This window comes from Macrotis lagotis, chromosome 1 (genome assembly GCF_037893015.1).
Source record: "Macrotis lagotis isolate mMagLag1 chromosome 1, bilby.v1.9.chrom.fasta, whole genome shotgun sequence".
In the NCBI taxonomy this organism is placed as follows: domain Eukaryota; kingdom Metazoa; phylum Chordata; class Mammalia; order Peramelemorphia; family Peramelidae; genus Macrotis; species Macrotis lagotis.
The window spans coordinates 918,941,861-918,949,257 of record NC_133658.1 but is presented as its reverse complement, the minus strand read 5'-3'; the positions used below and the strand labels follow the sequence as shown (position 1 = coordinate 918,949,257).

Below are 7,397 nucleotides of genomic sequence, written 5' to 3'. Positions count from 1 at the left end.
TTATGGGGCCTAAGTTTAGGAGTGTAGATCAAAAGAGCTGGTCACCACATCCTGGGCCAGTGCCTGGCCTGCCTACTTTTTCCACTCTGCAGAGTTGAGACCAAACAGCCAGAACAGAGCTGCAGAATCACCATGGTACCCACAGTTACATTTTTGATCTCCATTGGTGAGTCTCCAGAGTCAGATCTGGGAAGGGATGGTAATGAGACTAGGCCTTTGCTTGGATGACATTGAAGGTAAGAGAGGAAGCCTAAGGAGGAAGCAGACCCTTCTTGGGGGTTGGAGGACCCAAGTGTTTCATCAAAGGGCTCTTCTTTCATATTCTGATGCAGAATTAGATGCTCAAGGGCTTTGGTAAAAGCTGGGGAGGGGTCAATGTGGGTTGGAGGGGAGCCATCTGAACCCTAATCTTCTCTTTAAGGGCTTTGTCTGGACTGGACACCTAGGGAACCAAGTGAGTCCTGTCCTCAACAATGCTTTCCTTTCCTTATTCCAAATCAATAAAAAAATCTACTCCTAGAATGAGCAGAGAGGGAAGCCATGGGCATTGGCATGAATGCATGGGGTAACTCAGGACGGGTCTTCACAATATGATGGTGATGAAGATAAGGAAGGTAGAGAAATCCCTAGGAATCTGCCTCTTTTTGTATTCAGACACCATTCCCAGGCCTACTCTCTAGGCTGTACCAGGTCCTGTGGTTCCTAAGGGGGCAGATGTGACCCAGGTGGCAGGGCCAGATGGAGAGTGGCAGAATCCAAGTACAGAAGGATGGAGAGCTCAGACAGGAGAGGAAGTCATCCTAGGAGTTGGAAGAATTTGTGCTCTGGAGCATGGAAGACTGGAGAGATGTGGGGAGCTACAGCTGCTGCTCTGGGCAGGGTCCTTGGTGGTCAGAGCTCAATGAGCTCCTGGACCTGGTGGTGACAGGTAAGGGGGTGCTGGGATATGACCCTCCCTGGTGGGAAGGAGGCCAGTCCTGAGATGAGCCCCAGATCCCTCTCCAGAAACTTGGCAACAAGCAGGGTAAAATCCCTGGATTTACAAGCTGCCTATTTTGCTGCCTTCACCTCTCATCTTTGGGAAGCCCCTGTACTTATATTCAATTTGAGGGGCAAAGAGAAGGTTCTTAGATAAAATCCCCTTGATACCTCTCCGAGGAGAGCACATAGGCCATGACTTCTCTTTTAGAGATGGGAGACTGTGGGCTAGAGAGGAGGAAAGGGTGTCTAGAGCAGGTCAACAAATTCATTGATGTCAAGGACAGGATTTGAACCCCTATCTCCTCTCTCCAAACCCAGGGATCTTATCCCCAGGTGACCTTGCCAGGAGAGTCAGGCTCCTCCTCCTTTAGAGGATTCACAGCAGCCTTGGAGACAAGAGTCCAGCAGCTTCTAGTGAGAAAGCTGAACCTAAATCAACATTTCTGGTCTTCTCTCAGGCACACACTAGCAGCATCCAACTTAGACCTTGAATTTCTCTTCAATAACATGAAACTCATGGCTGCATTATCCAATGGGGTTATTTGAACTCAAACCCCTGTGATCCTTGGCACTGTGAGCTCCCTGAGGCAACAGTAGTGGAGTCTTCTCTAAATGTTTGGGGCTCCCCCATCACTAAGATGAGGCACCTGATATGTGTGTTCAGGGAGAGCAAGAGGATCCCAGAAAATTTGATTCCTTGCAGAATTGCTCCAAGGGAGATTCCCCCCCTCCAGTTCCTGGCAACAAAGGGACACCCCAGGTATGTTCAGACTTCACTGTGGAGTGAGCAGGGGGTGGCAGGACAGGGATCTAGCATCACATAAAAGTGAGGGGATCCTGGATTTGGAAATAGGGTCTCTTTCTAATCCCCCCAACTGTAAGAGCAAGGTCTGAATTAGCCAGTGATGCTGCTTTAGGATCCAGCCTTGCCGAGAAGGTTCAGGCTGTAGGGGCAGAGCAGGTCCTCTAGTATGAGAAGAGAGACTGGCAGGGGAAGAGGGGGGCCCTCTCCTTCCCAAGTCCCTTCTTCTCCCTCCACTCTCTGACCTAAGAAATTTCCAGAGCCAGACTATCTTTCTGAGGAGGCCCAGGGAGCTCAGGCTTGAGCAGGCCACTAGGTAGGCACAAGGAGTCTGACCAGGGAGCCACAAATCATCTTCCCCCTCTTCAGTTCTGTTTTATGGAATGATCTGAGGGGATTAAGGACAGACATCAGCTCCCTAACTTTCTTCCTTCCTCTGTTCCCAGGAGCCTTCCCCATTTCCTCCACTATAGCCTCACCTATCTCCCCAATACCCCCAGGCTTAACAGTGACCATCTGGTGCCAAATCCCACTCCAAGTCCCCCCTGAGGACTTCAATTATTCTCTGCTGGAGGCCAAGAGCCTAGAGACCTTGCAGATACAGAACCCCAGAGGGCCCCAGGCTGATTTCTCCCATCTATCTGTAAGGATGGAGGACTCTGGGAGCTACAGTTGTGTTTACTACAAGAAGACAGCCCCCTACCAATGGTCAAGTCCAAGCAAGACCCTGAAGCTGACTGTGCTTTGTGATGGGTGATGGGAATCCCCAAGTCACTGAATTCAACCCCACAGAGATAGTTGCAGGGTTAGAGTAACAGTATGAAACCCTGAGAATTCTGCAGGAATAGTTTTGGGGAGACAGGAGAAATACCTGGAACCCTCTCCTGTTCTACACAGACTCAGAGGTGGGTCCAGGAGAGTGGGGCTGTTCCCAGCTTATGACAAGTCCCAGAGAAGAAATTGAGAACAGAGACAAGATTGCTATTTCCCCTCTCACTGAAGGGTTAGAGGGTTGGGTCTAGAAACAACATGTGACCTTGACTTGTGGCACACCTTTCCCATCAGGACCAATCTGGCCTCATGATGACCCCAGGGGCCAACATCACTCTCTGGTGCTTAAGGCCCAAACTGTCTACCCTGGGAAATGTGACTTTCCTTCTGTGGAAAACCAGGACACAGGAGCCCTTACAGAACCAGACCTCAGCAGATCTCTGGACCAGCTTCCTCCTCCCATCTGTGAGACCTGAGGATACTGGGAGCTACAGCTGTGCCTACAGGAAAAGGACAAGCTCTGGTGAAAGATCAGAGTCCAGTGATGTCCTGGAGCTGGTGGTGGCAGGTAAGGAGAATGTAGGGGCCCCAGATTACCTTGGAATATAACCCAGTACTCTGCCCAAGCAGGGGCCTCACATAGTGTCTACAGGGTCAGCTCTGTCCTAGGTCCTGAAACAATTCTAGGATCTTTGAAGATATGAGGCATTTTTATTCTGGTTTAGAATCCTAAGAAGATAGGTGGGGGGGGGGGGGGGAGTTGAAGAGAAGAGTCACAGAAATCTAGAAGCAGAAGGGGACTTGGTGGTTCCTGTGACCAAACCTTCCCTTATGAATGAGCAAAGGGAAACCTGAGAGAAAGGACATGTCCAGAGTCACACAGCAAGTAAGTGATGGAGCCTAGAGATGAATGTGACTCTTCTGGACCAGGATCTGTGTCCTGGTTTGGGCCAAGCCCTGGGCCGGCCTCTGATCACCCAGGTGAAGAGTGAGGGATCGTGATCTTTCCTCCTGGGCATCATCAGAGGCATCAGACCAGAGACTGGACGAGCTCCCCAAAATGTTGATCTCTTAAACTTCCCAGTAGCTACAGTTAGAAAAGTTCCAGTGATGTTCTGGTCAAACCCTTCATTGACAAAAGTTTCAACTGAGGCTCATGGGCAGCCAAGGGATCTAGAGTCAGGAAGACTTATCTTGAGGTCAAATCTGGCTTCTGACTATAACTAACTATGTGACTCTCAACAAGTCACTTTTCCCTATTTGCCTCAGTTTCCTCATTTGTACAATGAACTGGGGAAAGAAATGATGAGCCACTTCCTACCAAGCAACCCCCAAATGCAGTCAATAAAGAGTTAGACAAGAAGTAGAGAACCAGACTGAGAATCAAACAGGCCCAGTCAATGGACCAAGATCACACAGGGGCTTAGAGGCAGAGTAGGTACTTGACCCAGATGTCCTGACTCCCAGCCCCATGTTCTTCCTCTCACAGGATCTCTCCCCAGACCTTCTCTCTCCACCTTCCCAGGTCCTGTGGTGGAGCCCATGTGATTCTCCAGGGCTGACTGCCCCTTTGGTCATCACTCTGGAGGGTGACATTCTTTCTGCTGAAAGTGGGGTCCCCTCAGCCCCTGCAGAGTCAGAGACCAGTAGGGATCTTGGCTGACTTCTCTCTCCTCTCTGTAAGGGTCCAGGATGCTGGCAACTACAACTGTGTCTACTATGGGAGGATGGCTCCATACCAGGGGTCTGAGGCCAGTGATGTCCTAGAGATCTGGGTGACAGGTGAGAGTGTGTCCCAGTCCCCAGGGCCTAAAGTATAGCATAGGGACACAAGACTGAGAGTCATATCTGGAAATCTAGGAGTGTCAATTGTTCTGGGATCTTTTGACTTATGAGATAGGGGTTAAGCCAAGTGATGAGGGTACCTAAGGAAGGTGAGAGCAATGGAGGCAAGATGGGTCAGCTCAAGGATTTCTCCAAGCTCAAAAGACAAAGGTCGAAGAAAGCAACACCTCCCTATTTCTAGGGGACCCAAAGATCAGGGAAGGAGATTTTGGGCAAGGAATGAGCAAAGAGTCTAAGATAATTAAAGCTGATAGACAGGGAGTTTTTTCCCAAGACCTCAAAGTTCTTGTTTCCTCACCTCCTCTTTCCTACCTTAAGGGACCTTTGCTAACCTCTGGTTTCTGTTTGAACTACTAGATGAACTTCCCAAACCTTCTCTCTTAGCCTGGACTGGCCCAAAAATGTCCTCAGGGGATGATTTAACATTCCTGTGCTATGGGCCCTCATGGAATAGCAAATTTATTTACTACAAGGAAGAAGATGAAATAATCCTAACAAGCATTGAGATCCCATGATGGTACTTGTGCTTCCACACTCATGTCATCCCCAAACACTCAGAAAATTACACATGCTCCTACCAGCTCAGTGCCAATGGAAAATCTTGGACACAATGCAGTGACCCTTTGCAGCTTAGAGTGAGAGGTCAGAGGAAGAAGCCCACAGGACCATTGGAGAGGGCAAAGACCACTCCATCCCTCAGCTGCTAGAAGGAAATGAAATCAGTCTTTGTTCTCCCCAAGAGACTTTGCCCAAAAGACAATCCAGTCTTTGACACTGTCCTCAGTTCAGGACTATAGATACCAAGGCTATAAGCTGGGAGAGGGGCCTTCCCTTCATAATTCTGCAAGTCCCCTTAGCTGTATTTTGAACCAAAGAATAAGGCCATTCTGAACAACGTTTGTGCCACACTGTGGAATCCTGGGGACCTTGGTGCCTGTGGATGGAGATTAGATGAGAAAGTCCAGGGGCAATTTAAGGAGAAAAGGGAGGGTCACCACAGTATATGACTTAGGATGATTCTACTCTCTCCATCCTCCTAGGTGCAGGGAGAGTCACACCCTCATTGTGACCTTCAGCTGTGTTGCCTTCTTCTTCCTCCTTCACTGCCTCCTCATCCTGGAATTCTTCTATCATGGATCTATGCCTATGGGTGAGTGTGGAAAGAGAGCGAAGTCCCATGGGGTTTTCAGGAACAAGGAAATGAGAAAGGAACCTTCATTTCCTCCTGAGAGATTCATTCTAACATTCCATTTCCATCTCTCCCTACCAGTCACCTCAGGGAGACAACTCTAGGAGGTAAGAAGACTTAGCTTCTCCTTGCAGAATTCCCTTTCTTGTCATGTCCCTTTTGAGTAGAGGAAACTCCCAGATCATTCCTGAGTGACCTCCTTCCTCCCCTATCCTATGCCCTCCTCCTCTCCCTACAGGTGCCCAGAATTTTGCAATCCAACTGCATCCTCACTGAGCTTGACTACAAATTCCCTCCAACATTGATTTCTGACCAAGGACAAACTTGGTTTTGTTTGTGAGGAGTCACTGATGGAAGAGTGAACTCAATGCAGGTGGACTCAGTTTCCAGCTTTGGAGGACTGGGATAACAAGACTGGATAGTCAGGGTATTCAGCTCACTCCATTTGTCCTAAAGGCCCTCTATCAATCTTCTCTCCAGGATCCAGAATGATACATTCCTGAGGTCACAGCTGGTCTCCCGAGGGGACAGTTGATATTTTGAAGATCCAGACTCTTAAATATCAGTTTGTGTCTTGTCTTCCTCAAAGTGTTGTGGTTCATTAATAAATGTTCATCTCATGAAATGTAAGGAGAGACTCGACTCTGAGCTTCTTTTGGCATTTCCCTTGGATGTTTAACCTTTTTTTTTATTTCACATTGCCCAGGCAAGTCCAAGTCTCCCCTGACAATTGTACTAGCTCAGGGTAGGCCTGAATCACCCTTTGCATACCTAAGTACCCCCTGGAACTCTCCTTCCTCCAGGATAATTGGACAGACTTACTGTTACTGCGAGTCTTTTATCTTCCAATCTCATCTGCACAAGCCTTGCAATGGTTCCCAAAATTCCTAAAGGAAATGTAATTTTCCTTAGTCTCTCATAGATCAAACCCTTGATTTGTTGTATGAGAGGAAGGAGACTTTTGCATATCTCTGCATGACTTGCTGTGTCTCTTTGTCTCCATCTTTGTCTGTCCCTGTTTCCATCTATCCATTTTCCCTTTAGCTATTTCCAGACTCCTTCTACCATGATCACTCAGAAATTCTCCTTCAATAAGTTCCAAATTATCCACTTCTTATACAGTGTATACTCAAGGGCTCTTCCTTCATATTTTTCAGTGAAGACTTCCATGAAGCAATTACATTTCAAGCTGCTCACAGTATGGCAAAAATAAAATTGAAGAAGTAATATTTTTAAGGGTAGCCACAGTAGAAGACAAGCTTTAGACAATGTAGCTGATGGAACTTGGGATTCACAACTCTATTATCAATACATTAGTGTCCCAGTCTTCCCACATTGATCATTCTTCTTTTTTTCTTTGTTATATTGGCCAATATGATAGTTGTGAGGTGGTATCTCAGGTGGTATCTTAATGTGCATTTTTCCTATCGATAACAATTAGAGAATTTTCTATTTGACTATAGATTGCTTTAATTTCTTTACCTGAAAACTGTCTAGATTCTTTTAATGATTTATCAATCAGGAAAAGATTTTTATTCCCATCAATGATTCCTTTTCCTATATATTTGAGAAATGAAGCTTTAACAGAAATATTAGCTATAAAACTTTTTTTCTCAACTCAATTTGGCTGCATTGGTATTTGTGTATCTTTTAATTTAGTGTAGTATAAGTTGTTAACTTTGTAACATATAATGATTTTTATCTCTTGCTTAGACATAACCTCTTCCAGTTCCCTAGACCCGACAGATTCCTTGTTTTCCTAATTTACTTATGGTATTACCCTTTACATCGAAATCCTGTTACCATTTT

The 7,397-nt window shown here is 46.7% G+C and overlaps 1 long non-coding RNA gene across 2 annotated transcripts; it reads left to right on the top strand.

Moving 5' to 3' along the window:
* The first annotated feature begins 427 nt into the window (after positions 1-427).
* Positions 428-5,570, top strand: LOC141509999 (uncharacterized). 2 transcript variants are annotated; one of them, XR_012474756.1, is made up of 4 exons: positions 428-928; positions 2,849-3,122; positions 4,239-4,336; positions 5,440-5,570. It is a non-coding gene; the product is annotated as an uncharacterized LOC141509999 (long non-coding RNA). The 2 variants fall into 2 exon arrangements; XR_012474755.1 differs by lacking the exon at positions 428-928 and adding an exon at positions 1,016-1,741.
* The last annotated feature ends 1,827 nt before the right edge of the window (positions 5,571-7,397 follow it).